Source organism: Pelodiscus sinensis, chromosome 3, assembly GCF_049634645.1.
Source record: "Pelodiscus sinensis isolate JC-2024 chromosome 3, ASM4963464v1, whole genome shotgun sequence".
Lineage (NCBI taxonomy): Eukaryota > Metazoa > Chordata > Testudines > Trionychidae > Pelodiscus > Pelodiscus sinensis.
The window spans coordinates 69,158,981-69,177,237 of record NC_134713.1 but is presented as its reverse complement, the minus strand read 5'-3'; the positions used below and the strand labels follow the sequence as shown (position 1 = coordinate 69,177,237).

Sequence of the window (18,257 nt, the reverse complement as noted above, 5' to 3'; positions counted from 1 at the left end):
TAGAAAGAATTTTTGTTACAGAAATGAGTGTATGTTCCACTTGAGTGAGATTTGGAAAAGGGAGGAAGTCCCTAAAATATGTGCTTAGAATATTACAACTACCCTGTGTTTACAATCATGGACCTGTTTTGAATATATATAAAATCTGACACTGTTAAAAACACAGCCATTTAACACACACAGAACAGAATTTCCTGTTATTAGTGTTGATTTTGCTGAGGGATTTTTAAAGTTTAAACATAATATAGCAAGAAGAATGACATTTTCAAATATCCTATAAACAGTGAACATGGAAAAGATCCAGAATTCATTAGGTATATGCCATATCTGTTTTCAGGCTCTTTTATGCATGGATTATTGTTTAAGTAGTGTATTTTTAGCATGCCAATGGCTTCTCATAGCACATTACTACAACCATAATGGTTTACACAACAGACAGAGCACAAAGCCTTTTCCTTTGTTCCTAATTTACCAGATTTTGAAGTATTTTCTTCTGTTTGTTTTTAAATTACAATTGAAGCATTTCTATGGGAGATCACATGAGTGATGAATTATCAGAAATAATCCACTTTCTGGCTTCTAAAATGGGGAGATTTTCATTTATTTTAGTGAAAATGAGAATATTAAATACACATAATATAATCAGAGTCATATACTAGTCTTGATAGACATTAATAAGAGTAAGGGAATGATCAAAAAGAGGCTATGTGACTGAACATTTCAGATATTTTTATTTGCATCATGCGAGACAGGTAGGAAATTTTATATATTAAATAGATTTTCAATGACTTGCATCCGATTTGTTCTAAAATAAGGTTTTGAATGGCTTGGTATTGCTACACATACATTGTTCCAGACACTAGAAAGCTAGTAGCAACCCTTCCGCACTCTATTATGCATATTCATCTGACCATTTTTTCTATGTTATTATAGCCCCTCCTAGCCTCCAATACTGCTGTCTACCATTTTTTGTCAGGTTGAATCATCCAAATAAAAGCTGTAACAAGTCTGAGTAGAAGTGCCATGAAATTTCATTCCTTCAGATAATGTTTCTTCCTTCCCTATGTGAATTATGTGGGAAAGGTTTTTCTTGGACTATTGTCTTGAATCCAGGCTAATGCTGTCATCCTGTATAAACTTCCTTCCATGGCTTCTGATCAGGATTCAGTGAATAGTGCAAAATATATTTCTAAGACTGTTTCTTCAAATGTATAAGTTAGGTCACTTTAGCCAACTGCATGTCTCTTTTCTGTTTAAATTGCTGACATTGGAGTGACTCAGTTTACTATCACAAATGCATGAAAAAAGAAAATTATTAAATGAATTTTGAGTATTTACACTCATTGTTCCTATGTTCCCATTAAGTCATAGAAGACAAACAATAGCACATGACTTTTCTGGCCTATGAAAACAAAGCAGATAGAAAATAAATACATCAGACTAACAAAAATGTGAGGAAATCATAATCTGAACATAGATTATCCACAGCCAAGAAGGGCTAATCTGAAAAATAAGTTTTTGGTTTGAATAACTCACTGGTCTCACATTGCAGTATTAAATAACCTTTTCAAGCTCAACTCAAGTCCTGTCTCTAAGGGTTGGTCAAATGAAGGCTAACTCCTTTTTCCTTATTGATAATGAATTTGGTGCCAGCTTTCCTCTACAAATCAGTCAGAGAGATTATGAACAGTCGCAAAGAAGCACATTACCTGTGTAAGGGTACACAGAGTCAAAAAAACCAAACCAAAACAAAAAACTGCATACATAATAAAATGGTGTAATGTGTTAATGCACTAGCTTTTTACCATTAGAGGCCTGCATTCAAATCTAATTTAAGACAAATGAAATGAGTTTGAAGCTCTCAGCCTAACCCTTTGTGGATATCTGTTTGTATCACAATCTACCACCATCTGACCCAATATGACGAATGCCCAAAGCTACCTTAAAGTTTCTCAGGATTATAATTGTAGGACACCTGTAGCAGAGTTTTGTAAATATATATATATACAATGATTTCACTCTGTGAAGCTCAGACATGTATTTTTGCCCTAATTTTTCAGGTACACCAGAATTCATCAAATTCACCATCTTGATTCTCCTGTAAATGAATGCAAGGCACTATTACCTTCAGTGGGACTTGCTTGTACGCAGTAGTGAGATTTTTTTTCCTAAACAATACTGAACATTTTAAAGAATAAATGCCAAGATGTTCAGGTCATAAACATTAGTGCCTTTAATCTGAATTTCACAGCTGGAAATGTAGGCATTTGCTACAAGCATCCATTCATAGGGCACCCTTTCCTTCCACATCTCACAGTACACTTTAACTATAAAGCATGCTTAACTACTGCTTAGGCACTGCTGAGTGCCATAGCAGGGTAGAAAGGGGAAGCTACAGCTTCCCTGTGCAACCCCTGAGACATAGCAACCCAGTAGTACTCAGCTGAGACATGTCCAATCTGTTTTTTAGTTAAAGTTTACTATGGGAGAGGAGATTCCAGCCAGAGACAGAAAAGAGAGAAAGTGATGGGAATGTAGAGAGAAGGAGAAGAAGAAAGTAAAAGATGAAAGTTGAAATGGGAAGAGTAAAAGATAATAATTTTAAGAACTTCCCTTTTTTCCCTGCTGCTTTTTAGCAGTGCTTTATAATGTGGCCCTCTGGCCATTTTAAATTCACTTCCTATTTTAAAGACTACATTTTAAATTGGACTTCTAATAATTTAGGGCTAGATTTTCAATTAACAATCTGCCTTGAGTAAGGGGCAGAGAATAGCAAACTTCAGAATTCAGAGTCACAATTCATATCCTGGTTCTTCCGTCACTGAAGGAGGAAAGTAATCTGCTATTGCTCTGTGGACCAGATTACATTGCCCTTTGCACCAGTTTATCTGCACTGGGCAGCATGTTGGGGGGAAAGGATGTATTGCCCTTACAAAATTCACACCCACCTTTAAAGGTGGCAGAAGACCTGCAGCCGTTTAGTAGCTGTGTGAGATGGAAGGCATAGCTCTCATAAATGCAAACCCAAGTTGGGTTGGGGTCTTAATGCAGAAATTCACTTATGATCAACAAACAATTATGCCAAAATATCAGCAGTCAGCGAACTGTGAAGTAATATCTTTCAGTGGACCAATTTCTGTTGGTGAAAGAGACAAGCTTTCAAACTAAATAGAGCTCTTCAGATCTCAGAAAGGTACTAAGAATATCATAGCTAAGTACAGGATTGGACAGATATCTTAGCATAAGTCATTAGCATATATTCCAAAGGACCATTCAAGATGAAGTGACCCACTAACACTCCCCTAGTCATAGGCCATAAAGAAGAGGTAGTTGATTACAGATTGTTGTAGTAAGACATAAATCCAGTGTCTTTATTAAGGTCATGACGTTTAGTATTTAGCAAAGTTATAACTTCTGGACAAATGCACCATGAAAACCAGAGATATACATCAATGATATTTTCATCATCTGAACAGACAACCTATATTCCCTCATAGATTTCCACCACAATTTCAGCAAGCCCTACTCATCCATTAAACACTTTCTGGAACATCCTCATTCCCAGCATCACTTTCCTGGACAAAATGCCCAACTTAAAAAATAGAATAGACAACTATATACAAAAAAAACCCATGGACCACCACATCTACCTGCATAGATGCAGTAACCACTGCAAGTACACCAAGAGACCTGTTATATAAGGCAAGTCACTCAGCTACCACAGAATATGCTCCAATGCTTAACACACTCAAAATCACCTTCACCAGACAAGGACTCTCCACCAGAGAAGTAGATTACATCATTGATCAGGTTACCCAAACATCCCAAGAAAACCTCCATCAATACAGAAATAAAACTCCATTTGATCACACTCCCCTAGATGTCACCTACATTTCACGTTGGGACCCACACAACGTATCAAGCAACTACAATCCATGCTCAGTGAGGGCCCCATCTTGAAAGATGTCTCTCATGAACCCCTATTCCTGCCTTCAAACCAGCCCCCTACCTCTCCAAGTTCATCATCAGAGGCACGCTCCCCACAAATCAGGACACATCAATTTAAGAAGCACCACATCCTCTCACAATAACAGATGCAAAACTCACTGCCAATTCTCTACTGCTACAATGATCAATACTGCCCATTGTAGATCCAGGGTCCTGCATGTGCCTACAACAGCATGTATCGAGTGCAAGAAGTACCCTAGTAAAAGCTATATGAGAGACATGAGACAATCACCACACTCTCCAATGAGCTCTCACTGAAATATGATGAAAGACAAAATACCCTATCATCTATGGGTGAACACTTTTCACAGAGCAATCACTCTACATCTGATAATCAGTCATCATCCTCAAAGGAAACTTGCAGAACGCTTTCAAAAGATCAGTCTGGGAGCTTAAATTCATTACTTTACTAGACACTAAAAATTATAGTCTTAATAAAGACACTGGATTTATGATTAATTATAACAATCTGTAAGCTACTAATCCCTCTTTATGTCCTATGATTACCAAGGTGTTAATGGCTACTTCACCTTGAATGGTTACTTAGAATATATGTGAATTACTTATGCTGCACTATCTGTCTGATAGCGTATTTAGCTGTGACACTTTGAGTAAGTTTCCAGACCTGAAGAAGAGCTCTGTGTCACTTGAAAGCTTGTCTCACCAATAGACATTGGTCAAATTAGGCTATTACCCTCCCCGCAACTTGTACTCTAGGTCCTTTAGCTCTGGCAATAGAGGCTCATGCATTTAGATCCAGAAGTTTTTGCACTAAATTGAATTGGAGTTGGACTGGGACTTGTGAGACAGTAATATTTTTTTAAAATCTCAAAGCAAATATGCACATTAAGGCTATGTCAAGACTACATGGCTCCGTCGACGGAGCCATGTAAAATAATTTATTTGGCATAGGCAAAGAAGCGGGATTTAAATAATCCCTGATTCATTAAATAAACATGGCTGCCACACTGTGCCGACAATCAGCTGATCTGGCACCGTGGGGCAGTCTAGACGTAACGCGGTCGACAAGGAAAGCCTTTGTCAACTGCTCTGGTAAACCTCATTTCACGAGGCATACCGGAGCAGTCGGCAAAGGCTTTCCTTGTCGACCGCGGCTCATCTAGACTGCCCCGCTGTGTTGGATCAGCTGATCATCGGCACAGTGCGGCAGCCATGTTTATTTTAATGAAATGGGGATTATTTAAATGCCTGCTTCTTTGCCTATGCCGAATAAACTATTTTACATGGATCCGTCGATGGAGCCATGTAGTCTAGACATAGCCTAATAACTGTGGAAAAATTAGATGCTTGCAAAGCATCTATTCAGCTGACTCAATCTTTTATCTGTGATACCACCTTAGTGGATCATGTTTTACATCAGTACCACAGCCTGTAGGGAAGCAGTGAAATATTAGAAAATATTACAAAGCACATAGGTTGGTTTGAGAAGTGAAATAAAATCTATGAAGTGGTGATCTTCTTATGGGAGGAAATGGCATACATTTTCCCTACCATTTTCCTACATTGACACTGTGATAAGCAGAAAACAGAAGCTGTACATTCTCACAAACTATCCTTGTGGCTGAATAGCTTCATGCTATAGAGCAGTGATTCATGACCATCTGACAGGTGGGCTGTGTGCTCAGGGCTCGCCCCCTCCCCTTGTATCTGGTGCTCCAGCTGTGGCCCCCTTCTGCGGGAGGAGGGGGGGAGGGAAGGAAGTGAGCTTTGCAGGCCAGATCCAGCTTGTGCGGGAAGGAAGTGGCTCAACAGCAGTCTAGGAAACCACTCATCTGGAAGCTTTCTTCGCTGTTCCCATTGGCCAATGGAAGCAGCAGGTGGTGATGCCAGGAAGCAGCAGGAGGCACAGTTCCAAGTTAGTCCCCCCCCCATCCTCCTCATGCCCAGGCTCTGCATCCCCATACACTCATGCATCCCCTTCCACTGAGCTTGTCCCCGACCTCCAACCTGCTCCTGCACCCTCTCCTCACTCCTCACCCACAGCCCACTTCTGTAACCAACCGCTTGGCCAGATCCCGCTCTTGCACCCAACTGCCCATCCAAACTTCCCCACTCTCAGCCTATTCCTGCACCCATATCCCACCTAGATTCTTTAGCCCATTCCTACCCCCTACCTGCCACACAGAACCTCACCCTCAGCCCACTTCTGCACCCTACCTCTCAGGAGGATCCCATTTTCCCAACCCCTCCTGCACTCATTATGTCATTTTGGATGGTTGGCTGGTGGCCTGCAAAAATTTCTGCATTGAGCAGGGTGGACCATGGGCCAAAAAGTTTGAGAACCACTGCTATAGAGTGATGTCCAGTTCTATGTTATTTATACAACCAAAATTTGTTTGGAACTTAATATGAACTTTACATATGGAAAAAAATATTTAAAAGTCAGGCCCTAACTGTAACTCCATAAGTGAATGAGGCTGGAGTCAGAAGTCAAAGTTTGAGTAACATATTTAGCAGAAGGTAGATGAGACTGCTTAAGTGACCTCTGAAGGACAAGAGCTCTCAGACCAAGATGCCTGGAAATGAAGAATAAAAAGAATAGTGGATTTCTGAATATTGACGATAACAAAATAAGATAAATAACATTATCTCCATTTTTCAAATGGAGAACTGAAGTACAGAGCAATTAAATTATTTAACCAGTGTAGCAAAGCAAACCACTAACAGAACCAGGACTAGAACTCAAACCTTCTAATTGCTGCTTCAGTTCCAAACCATTGTATCTTGATGCTTCCCTGCTACTTGAATGTCTGCTTTTTAAAACTACAAATAAAGGAAAGTAAATCAGTGTGCAAAAAATGACTCTCCTCTGAATCAAGGTAATTTCTTTCTATACTGTAAAACTGCTGCTTTCCACCTCAGAGGCGACCGTTCAAAAAGGACATGAGGCATTTCTAATCTTTCTAGACTGCAGTGAAGCATTTGACAGCCGTAGTGGGGACAAACAACCTAACTAGTTTTAAGATGGTGTTTGATAAATATAGGAACAATCATTATGAGTGATGAGGTTGCCTATGATAACAAGGGACTGCACTCGATGATCCAGGATGTCCCTTTTACTCTTAAGTCTATGTTCCTCACAGAGCAGGGGAAGTTTATTTCCATAAACACAGTATGTGAAGTTTGTTTTGCAATAAAAGGGGTTATAACAAAATATTTGTGAACACATAACAGAAAAAATGACAGTTATGAACTCGTGTGGTGACACAGCAGCGAGTAAATTAGCTTGATAGCATTATGATTAGCCTGTGTTTTTCATCGATTACAACACTCTTGAGTAGAAGTAGAAGAAAGGGTTTGCAATTGTGCAGAAATGACAATGCAATATGGATTTCTTTTATCATTGCTGTTATGCCTTGCTAGCTTCCAATTACATAATATATAAATAAATAAATAGTACTTTCAGTTTCTATTGCACCTCTGAGGATCCTAAAATACATTACTAATTAATTTAACTTCACAGGATCAGAGAGAGAGAGAGAGAGAGAGAGAGAGAGAGAGAAAGAAAGAATATTATCCACCTTTCTGCTGAACACTGAGGCATAAAACAGGATATCCTGGCCCCAATGAAATCAGTGGTGAAATTCTCATTGACTTCAGTGGAGCCAGGATTTTACCAGAAGAGTTTTGGCCCAGGTTACACAAGATGTCAGTAACAAAGCTGAGACTCCCCCATTTCCCACAAGCCTAGCTCTTGTCTCCTACAATAGTAAGTAAACCTATACTACTTTATTATCAGTGAAGAGGCATGTAAAATGGGTCTAGCAACTGGAGCTTGAATTGCATTTTTCCCATACTTTTTAAAAAAAAATCTCATGATTCAAAATCATGAAGTAACAATAACAACACTTATTTAAAAAAAGTAATTCAAAGAAACAAGGTAGAAAGACAATACAAAAGAAGCAATGGAAAACATCTCAAATACCTATAAACCTAAATGGCAACTCCAATTCATCCCTCATAATGTCACATATCCCTCAGTCACAACATAGCTGTGTGGTTAATAACTTCAGTCCATTCCATAAAAATTCTATCCTTTAAATATGAGGTTCATATAAATGGAATCTTATTAGAATTTTTTCAGTCACTAAAAGAATAATATTTTAAAAGAATGCTTTTCTGGAGTATCAAGAGACTGCACAATGAACACTTCTATAGGTTCTTAAGTTTATTATTGATGGGAAAATGTTAGCAAGATCAAAATAAGAGTGAATAAGATAAATGATTGGTAGACATGGTTAAAGTATAATGTGATCATGTACCACAGAAACTTCCCAAATAGCTCTGCTGAAGCAGATCATTTATAGTCACACATTTTTAGGAACTATAGTGTAAAATGTTTATTAAAAACCCAGTAAAACGTATTTTGACTGGTGGAAATACTATGACTGAGCATGTATAATCTTCCTCTGGATATAGGCTTTATAGGCTCTTCCCTCTCTCTCTTTTAATTTTGGATTATCAGTTCTACAACTGTGGGCTATGGACCACTGGTGGTCTATGGAGCGCTGGCTGGCTAACTAGGGTTAGCTCTCCTCCTTTTTAACAGCTGGCAAATTGCATTATAATAAGCTAAAAATATATTCATTTTACAGTGTAGCTGTCTCTTATGAGTTTACCACAAGTCTTATGATATTTTCTGTTTTGCTTAAAGCTCCAGCACCTGGAGTCAAATGATTGTATGGGGATTTTTAAAAAATAATTTAAAAGGGGGTTCTAACTTTCATAGTTATGGCAGAAAGCTAGAAAATGTTATCTGAAGGAAATTTTAGAGGCTCAAAAAAAATCAGAAGGCAAAGAAAAAGCCTAAAAAGATTTGTTCTTAAAAGATCTTGGGGTAACTGACTTGTGATATTGAACATTTGGCACGGGCAAGGGGGCATATGATAGAGGTCTATAAAATCATGAATGGTGTAGAGAAAGTGAATAAGTAAAAGTTGTTTACTTGTTCCCATCCATAAGAACTAAGGGTCACCAAATGAAATTAATAGGTAGCAGGTTTAAAACAAACAAAAATAAGTACTACTACATGCAACATACAGTCAATCTGTAGAACTTCTTCCCTGAGGATGTTGCGAAGGCCTGGACTTTAACAGGGTTCAAAAAAGAGCTAGATAAATTCATGGATGATATGTCCATAAATGGCTATTAGTAAGGATGGGTAGGAATGGTGTCCCTAGCCTCTGTTTGTCAGAAACTGGGAATGTGTGCCAGGGGAGGGGATCACTCGATGATTGCCTGTTTTTGTTCACTCACCCTGGGGGCACCTATCATTGGCCACTGTCTGAAGACAGGATACTGGGCTAGTACTTACCTAAGCAAAGTTGTTCAGGCAACGTCAGTTTGAATTTTAAAATAACAAAAATAATTAGAGTGTACTCTTGTGTCAGCTTTTTTTACTTTAATCATGAAACATCACAGGAGCTCTGAGTTATAAAAAAAAGTGAAAATTGTGGCTACCCTGCTATTGTCAGAGCTAAGAAACTGTAATATAATATAAATACATTTCATCCTGCATTCCACAATTTTCTACAGAGTTAAATAATAACAGAGAAAAACCAACAGTAAAGTTAGAAATAAAGTAAAGGATAAAGTCAAGGGTGGAAGTATTAAATTTGAGATTCAGTTTGAAAATAGAATAAAAGAGTTGATAAGGTGAGGTGTGTTTTCACTCCGCTGCAAAGCAGCAAATTAGATGGGGACTGGTAAGCATTGAATCAGTCACCTTGGTGCATTCTTACTGCAATTTGTATGAGATGCACTAGTCCTCTAACATAAATGGTCACAACAGCATGCAGGGATCTCATGCAAACCCAGTGCCCAGTTTCTAGGGATCAACTCTGCCACCACACTGTACTGGTTAGAGAGATTAAGGCATAGAGAAAACTGCCTCTCTTACTCCCACAGTGCCCCCAAGAAAAAATTACATCACTAAAACTATTCTCATGCATTGCTTCAAAGACTAACATACTTAGTAAAAGAGCGTTTCAGACCATGTGTAACACCACCATCTCATGACTCCTGCAATAGCAACAGAATATGATGGCCATTCTAGACAGTGGATGCTGCAAACCAAACTCTTTTGCCATCAGGGGCCATAATTGCATGGAGAAATAAGGAGAATTAAAAGCAGTGTGGAGTGGGATAAAGACGGTTTGTGTGTATAAAGTGAGAATTGCTGTTACCAGACTTTACATAACTCAAAATCTCCTAATTTCTCCCCCCGCCTCCCAAAAAACCCACTATACTAGAAAGAAACAAACACAGAGAGAAGCTCCTTGATATTAAAGGAGTTAAAGTGACTGTATTTGGAGCCACACTCACATGCCCTCTGCTCATTCCCTTATGTCTAAATTGTAATCCCTGTATTGCCAGTGCTTTCACTGCTTCTGGGGGAATTAGAAGAGCACCAAGAACAGAAAAGCAGGCCAATGCAGCTATTGGATCAAGGAGCTCAGAATCTGTGCAACTGCGGAGCAAAGACCTGAGGAGGCCATAGAGGGAATTACAGAAATCACAATAAAGAATGGCTGTGGATTTCAGCAATGGTTGAATCTGGGATCCCAAATTATATCAGCCTTGGAAAGCCGAGGCTAATTAAGAAAGCTGAGGCTTGGTAAAACCTCTAAAATTAAATTTAATTAAAACCTTTAATAAAATAAAATTAGAGGACCAGATTGTCTGGTCTGGCTGAGCTGTGCTTGATGTAGCGCAAAGGAGGAGAGAAATATGACTAAGTCACTTTCCACTCCCTGTGGCTGCTTGGCACCCACTCAGTCCTCAGCACAAAACACAACAGCTGTTCATGGCGCCACCCCAACCCCATGGGCTAGAATGATAGCTGGAGATCAGCTGGATGCAACAAATATCCCAGCCATGCACTTTCTACCGTAAGCCAAGAAGGGTGTTTTTGCAACCCTATACTACCAAGGAATTATTCAGTCACAAAGGGAATCCCCAGAGGGCAGGATCTGACAGGTATATGCCCATTTCGTGCAAGCAGACTGATGGGAAGGATGACTGGTCAGAAAACAAGAATTCTATTTTGTCATTACTATACAATGACAAAACTACACCTTGGGACAAGATTAACCCCATAGGCTATAGGAATCCCTTTTCCAAGTCACTGCTCTGCCTGATTCAATGTAAGGAGCTGAAACTGGATCTCCTGTATCCTAGGCAAGTGTCCACCTCCTGTCAAAACCATTTCCTTTCATATATATATAATAATTAGTTATTAAGCCAGAGTGACACTGAGGCAGAGCAGAAACCTTGATCCTGGGTCTCCCACATCTCATGGGAGTGCACCAACCATTGGGCAATAGGTTGGTCTCTAAGATTGCCCTGTACTCGAGGGTAAAGTCACTCTCTAAGCATGCCCTTTACTCGAGGGTAAGGCCTAAGTAATGCACCACAGCCATTGGGCCACTGGCTATCCTAAGGTTGGTCTTTCACTCTGACCAGAAGTTCCTCACCAAAATTTCACCAAAACAAATATGCTTCTGCAAAAGCGTTTCCATTTTGGCTTTTTCTGACAGGAAAATATTTCGATGAAAAGTTCCCAACCAATTCTAGTGGAAAGTAACTAAAACTTTGCCAGCAATCTGTGCTAGAGCATGCCATGAAGATGACATACCGGCTGAATATACTGAATATGCAGATTAGGTGTGAAGTTCATTTGGGACCCAGTTCTATCCTCAATTACATGAAGATGGAATTTGGCTTTATGGCTGTCAGAAAAAAGTGTTAACATTTCTTAAGAATCAAAATACCAAAAAGAATAAGCAAATTTCTCAGCATTCATAATACCTGTAGAGAGAGATGGAGCTAAATCATGGGATATTATAATGAGATGTATTGTTTCCCACCAACGACTCATCACAAGGAATAATGTCTCTCTTAGTTTGGGTAAAGCTAATAAAAGATTTGATCTTCAATCTGTGATAGCGACGGAAGATATTGAACTAGTTTGTCTGGCAAGGTAAATAAACTTGACCTCTAAGTGGACTTGATTGAACTGAGGAGCTAGACAGATTTAGCTAGCCGAAAATAAGGGAGCAAAGTGGATCACTTCATATCACTCACGTGTCCTGTTGCAACGTTAAATGTTTTACTTTTGGAATAAACTGTTGGAAAGCCATATACATACAAGTCATCTATCTGCTAAGAATGCTGATTACTGGAGCAGGATTAAGTATGCCTTTTGTTTATACCCCAAGCACTTAACACTGATGTTGCAGATAACGCTCATTATACTAATATCCCTTCCTACCAAAGACTCTCAAATGGCAGGATACTGAATGCTCCCTAAAATCAACAATTTTACAAGATTAGAATTAACTTTAACCCCCTGTACCTACCATGTATAATGCAGGGCCATTAGTTCAGACTAAGAAGTGATGACTCTTCACAACTCAGAAGATGTTGCAGGGTGCAGGATGAAGATGTTAGCTAGAAACACAAATTATCAGCATACATTATATAGTGAACACTCTATCCACTGCAGTTACATTATGTACTAGAGCAGATGCTCTTCATGGAGCTCAAAGTTCTGTGACCCTCTCAAGTTAATCTTTGGGTTCAAGTAACTGATTCAGCCATGTGATCCATTTTCTTCTGTAAATTAATCCCCTATTTTTTTCCTTCCATGGGTGATTCAATTAAAAGATAAACAAACAAACATGATTTTCTAGCTAAAGGGAAACCTCTGTGCTACAGAATGTAATGGGTATTGAGAAAGAAATAGTTATTCTGCATTGGGTATATACGTATTACACACTGCACCCAGGGCAAGATTTCCAATTTGGCACAGTAGGCATGTGCTTAGGGACAGCGGTACTTTAGGGGTTCCAATACCTCTCTAAAACTGTGTGCAACAAGAAGGTCAGCTGTAGGCAGGAGGGAGTGTGTGATGCTGTGCCTGGGGTTCCATAAGTTGTGGATTCAGCCCTGACTTTGTTAATTTTTTTTCCTCTGCTTCTTTTTTAATGCTATTTTGCATTGGATATTTTCTCTCTGCCCTCAGTCTGCTCCTTCTTTTCGATCCCTGCTGAGTGAAATGAACATTTAAGTTAAATTTCAAAACCACTAAGTTAAAATGGATTTGAAATTAGGCAATACAAGTTCACACACTTCCACATGAGAGTGTGAAAGTAGGTCTGGATATATTCAAATGAACAGGATTTTAATAGTCATTTAATAAAATGGTTTTTTTTAAACTTTCTCTTGACTGCTTTGTGATGTGCAGTAATGCAAAGTTCACAAACTACTCTCCCAAATATTTTTGGCACTAAATATCTTTCAGGACACAAGAGAAGAAGATTTCTCATATATAAAACATACTGAATATGTAATATTTGAGAACAGAGGCAGCTTTGAGAACAGAGGCAGCTAAGAGCGAGTTTTGAGAAGGAGTTCTCCAAGTGAAGGAGGAGCAAATAAGGAACCTTGAAGTAAGTAGCTGTCTGTAGTGTTTGTGTTTGGGGGTAACTTGCTAGTTGCCTGAAAGAAACTGTGTGCTGAGCTTGTGTCTGTCTGTCTGTCTGTTTGTTTGCTGATTCAAGTGCTGAGCTGTTTGTTTGAAGGACCCTGTGCTGTGGCCAGCAGTTGGAAGCTGTGAGTTTCTAAATGAGGAGCTGAAATCTAGAACCCTCCACTCATTAGTTGAGCCTTTAGCCAGGGAAGGGGGCTATCAGGAGGGCCAGGGCTTTATAAACCCCGTGAGTAAGCAACCAGAGAGCTTTGCGAGCAGGGGCAGCGAGCAGGGAGTTTCAAGAGGGAGTTGGAAGGGGGTGAGATACGACTGCTATTCTTTAAAACTTTTAAACTAAACTAAAAACAAAACTTTGTGATTTAAATAAAAACCCTATCAATAACCTAAGTAGCTGTAGGAGAGAATGTAGGCAGAAGCCCAGTCAGGGAGTGGGGGGCTATCCTGTTTATTACATTCAAAGTAGCATGTATTACCTGCTCTGTGGGTGGGTGGCGTATGTGTGCATTTGGTGCAAGGAGCTCCTGGCCCTCAGAGATCGCATACGGGCTTTGGAGACTAGGGTAGCTGAATTGAAGGAGCAAAGGGAGGCAGAGAGGTACATAGATGAGGCTTTCCGGGACACTGTAGAACTGTCCCACCTCTGGTCAGACAGACCCTGTGCTGTTAAGGAGGATGAAAGGCTCAGGGAAGGAAAATATTCAACTGGAGCAGAGGGAAATGATCCCATAGTTGGGACCCTATTTCCAGAGGCTGTTATGGTATCTTCTTGCACTGAGGACACATCTCCAGGGGAGAGAACTCCAGTTGTTAGGAAAAGGCAGGTATTAGTAATAGAGGATTTGATCATTAGAAACCTAGCTGGGTTTGTGATGACCAGGAGAATCGTATGGTGACTTGGCTGCCTGGTGTGAAGGTTGCGGATCTCTCGAGACATCTAGATAGACTTATGTGCAGTGCTGGGGAGGAGCCGGTGGTCGTGATACATATAGGTACCAATGACATAGGGAAGGACAGGAAAGAGGTTCTGCAGGCAAAATTTAGGATGGTAGGAAAGAGATTAAAATCTAGGACCTCTATGGTAGCATTCTCTGAAATGCTTCCAGTTCCACGCACTGGGCCAGGCAGGCAGGCAGAGTTTCAGAGTCTCAATGCATGGATGAGATGATGGTTTAGAGAGGAGGGGTTTAGATTTATTAGGAACTGGGGAAACTTTTTGGATATGGGGAATCTCATAGACTCATAGACTTTAAGGTCAGAAGGGACCATTATGATCATCTAGTCTGACCCCCTGCACAGTGCAGGCCACAAAATCTCACCCACCCCTCCTAGAATAATCCTCTCACCTATATCTCACATATAGAAGCCTTCAAATACTTTGAAGACCTCAAGATGCAGAGAATCCTCCAGCTGTGATCTGTACCCCATGCTACAGAAGAAGGCGAAAAACCTCCAGGGCCTCTGCCAATCTACCCTGGAGAAAAATTCCTTCCCGACCCCAAATATGGCGATCAGCTAAACCCTGAGCATGTGGGCAAGACTCATCAGCCAGACACCCAGAAAGTTCTCTATAGTAACTCCTATCATCCCTCCATTGACCTATTTCCCACTGATAATGAATGGTCAATTAGCTACCAAGATCATGTTATCTCATCAAACCATCCCCTTCATAAACCCATCTAGTTTAATCTTGAAACCAGATAGATCTTTTGCCCCCACTACTTCCCTTGGAAGGCCGTTCCAGAACCTCACTCCTCTAATGGTTAGAAACCTTCGTCTAATCTCAAGTCTAAACTTCCTACTAGCCAGCTTATATCCATTTGTTCTTGTGTCCACATTGGTATTAAACTTAAATAATTCCTCTCCCGCCCTGGTATTTATCCCTCTAATATATTTAAAAAGTGCAATCATGTCCCCCCTCAGCCTTCTTTTGGTTAAAGTAAACAAGCCAAGCTCCTTGAGTCTCCTTTCATAAGACAGGTTTTCCATTCCTCGGATCATCCTAGTGGCCCTTCTTTGTACCTGTTCCAGTTTGAATTCATCCTTCTTATACATGGGAGACCAGAACTGCACACAGTATTCCAAATGGGGTCTCACCAATGCCTTGTATAATGGTACTCACACCTCCTTATCCCTACTGGAAATACCTCGCCTAATACATCCCAAGATCGTATTAGCCTTTTTCATGGCCATGTCACAATGGCAGCTCATAGTCATTCTATAATCAACCAGGACTCCGAGGTCCTTCTCCTCCTCCGTTACTTCCAACTGATGAGTCCCCAGCTTATAACTAGAATTCTTGTTATTTATCCCTAAATGCATAACCTTACACTTCTCACTATTAAATTTCATCCTATTGCTATCACTCCATGGCTATGTCTAGACTGCAAGCCTCTTTCGAAAGAGGCTCTTTCGAAAGATACTTTTGAAAGAGCCTCTTTCAAAAGAGAGCGTCTAGACTGCACGTTGAACTTTCGAAAAAGCGGCTTGCTTTTTCGAAAGAAAGCATCCAGTGAGTCTGGATGCTCTCTTTCGAAAAAGCCCTATTTACATTGAAGAACGCCTTCTTTCGAAAGAGGAACTTTCGAAAGAAGGCGTTCTTCCTCGTGAAATGAGGTTTACCGCCATCGAAAGAAAAGCCGCGTTCTTTCGATTTAATTTCGAAAGAACGCGGCTTGAGTCTGGACGCAGGGGAAGTTTTTTCGGAAAAAGGCTACTTTTCCCGAAAAAACCCCTGAGTCTGGACACAGCCCAATTTACAAGATCATCCAGGTCTTCCTGTATGATATCCCGATCCTTTTCTGAATTGGCAATAGCTCCCAACTTTGTCATCCACAAATTTTATTAGAACACTTCCACTTTTGGTGCCAAGATCAGCAATAAAAAGATTAAATAAAATTGGCCCCAAAACTGATCCCTGAGGAACTCCGCTAGTAACCTTCCTCCAACCTGACAGTTCACCTTTCAATATGACCTGCTGTAGTCTCCCCTTTAACCAGTTGCTTATCTACCTCTCAACTTTCATATTAATCCCTATCTTTTCCAATTTAACCAATAATTCCCCATGTGGTACTGTATCAAATGCCTTACTAATCTATACAGGAAGGATGGGCTCCACCTAAACCAGAATGGAACCAGACTGCTGGCACTTAACATTAAAAAGGTTGTAGAGCAGTTTTTAAACTAAGGGCTGGGGGAAAGCTGACAGGTGTGGACGAGCACATGGATTGGACAGAGAGGTTCTATTAATAGAGATACTCTATGTTATAGTCAGGAAGAGAGGATGGAAGTATGAGTCAGATCAGATGAGACACAATCAAATAAAAATGAGTCTAACACATCAGGAAATGGAATACAGATATGCCAAGTTATTAAAGTGCTTATACACAAATGCTAGAAGTCTAAATAGTAAAATGAGTGAACTAGAGTGCCTAGTTTTAAAGGAGGATATTGATATAATAGGCATCACAGAAACTTGTTAGAATGAGGACAATCAATGGGACATAATCATACCAGGGAACAAAATATATCAGAAGGACAGAACAGGTTGTGCTGGTGGGGGAGAGGCACTATACGTAAAAGAAAATGTAGAATCAAATGAAGTAAAAATCTTAAATGAGCCTAAATGTTCCATAGAATCTCTATGGATAATAATTCCATGCTCCAATAATAGGAACATAGCAGTAGGGATATATTATTAACCACCTGATCTGAACAGTGAGGCTGTGTCTAGACAACATCCTTCTGTAGGCAGAGGGATGTAAATGAAGCACTTTGAAAGTACAAATGAAGCTGGGATTTAAATATCCCACACTTCATTTGCATAAAAACGTAATGGTGTTCTTTCAAAAAAGCGCAATTTCGAAATTGAAACCACAGTCTAGATATGGTTCTTTTGAAAACGGGACACTTTTTCAAAAGATCCTGTAAACCTCATTTTTTGAGGCTTACAGGATCTTTCAAAAAAGTGCCCAATTTTCGAAAGAACCGCATCTAGACTGCAGTTTCAATTTCGAAATAACTCTTTTTCGAAAGCGTGCCATTATGTGATTATGCAAATGAAGCGCAGGATATTTAAATCCCAGCTTCATTTGTACTTTTGAAGTGCTTCATTTACATCCCTCTGCTGACAGAAGGATATAGTCTAGACATAGCCTGATAGTGACAATGAAATGCTAAGGGAGATGAGAAAGGCTATCAAATTAAAAAACTCAATAATAGCGGAGAATTTCAACTATCCCCATATTAACTGGGTACACATCACCTCAGGACAGGAGGAAGAGATAAAATTTCTTGATACCTTAAATGACTGCTTCTTGGAGTAGCTGGTTCTGGAACCCACAAGGGGAGAGGCTGTTCTTGATTTGGTCCTAAGTGGAGAGCAGGATCTGGTTCAAAAGATAAATATAACTGGACCACTTGGAAATAGTGACCATAATACAATAAAATTTAACATCCTTGTGGCGGGAAAACATCTCAGCAGCCCAACACTGGCATTTAATTTCAGGAAGGGGGGCTACAAAAATAATAAAATTAACAGAACAGAAATTGAGATACAGAAATTAAAAGGTAAAGTAAAAGGTAAAGATTTTAAAAGATTTTTAAAAAATTAAAAGGTAAAGATTTTGACTAAAGTAAAATCTCTGCAAGCTGCATAGAAACTTTTCAAAGACACCATAACAAAGGCTCAACTTAAATGTATATCCCAAATTAAAAAACACAGTAAGAGAACCAAAAA

General features: G+C 39.7%; 1 long non-coding RNA gene across 1 annotated transcript in view; it reads right to left on the bottom strand.

Moving 5' to 3' along the window:
* The window catches only part of LOC102447490 (uncharacterized), a 310,387-nt gene that overhangs the window by 90,882 nt on the left and 201,248 nt on the right, over nucleotides 1-18,257 (bottom strand). The window contains exons 2-3 of the long non-coding RNA XR_331701.4: nucleotides 17,820-17,907; nucleotides 12,390-12,480 (exon numbers count right to left, since the gene is read on the bottom strand). This is a non-coding gene — a long non-coding RNA (uncharacterized LOC102447490). The remainder of the gene's footprint in view (nucleotides 1-12,389; nucleotides 12,481-17,819; nucleotides 17,908-18,257) is intronic.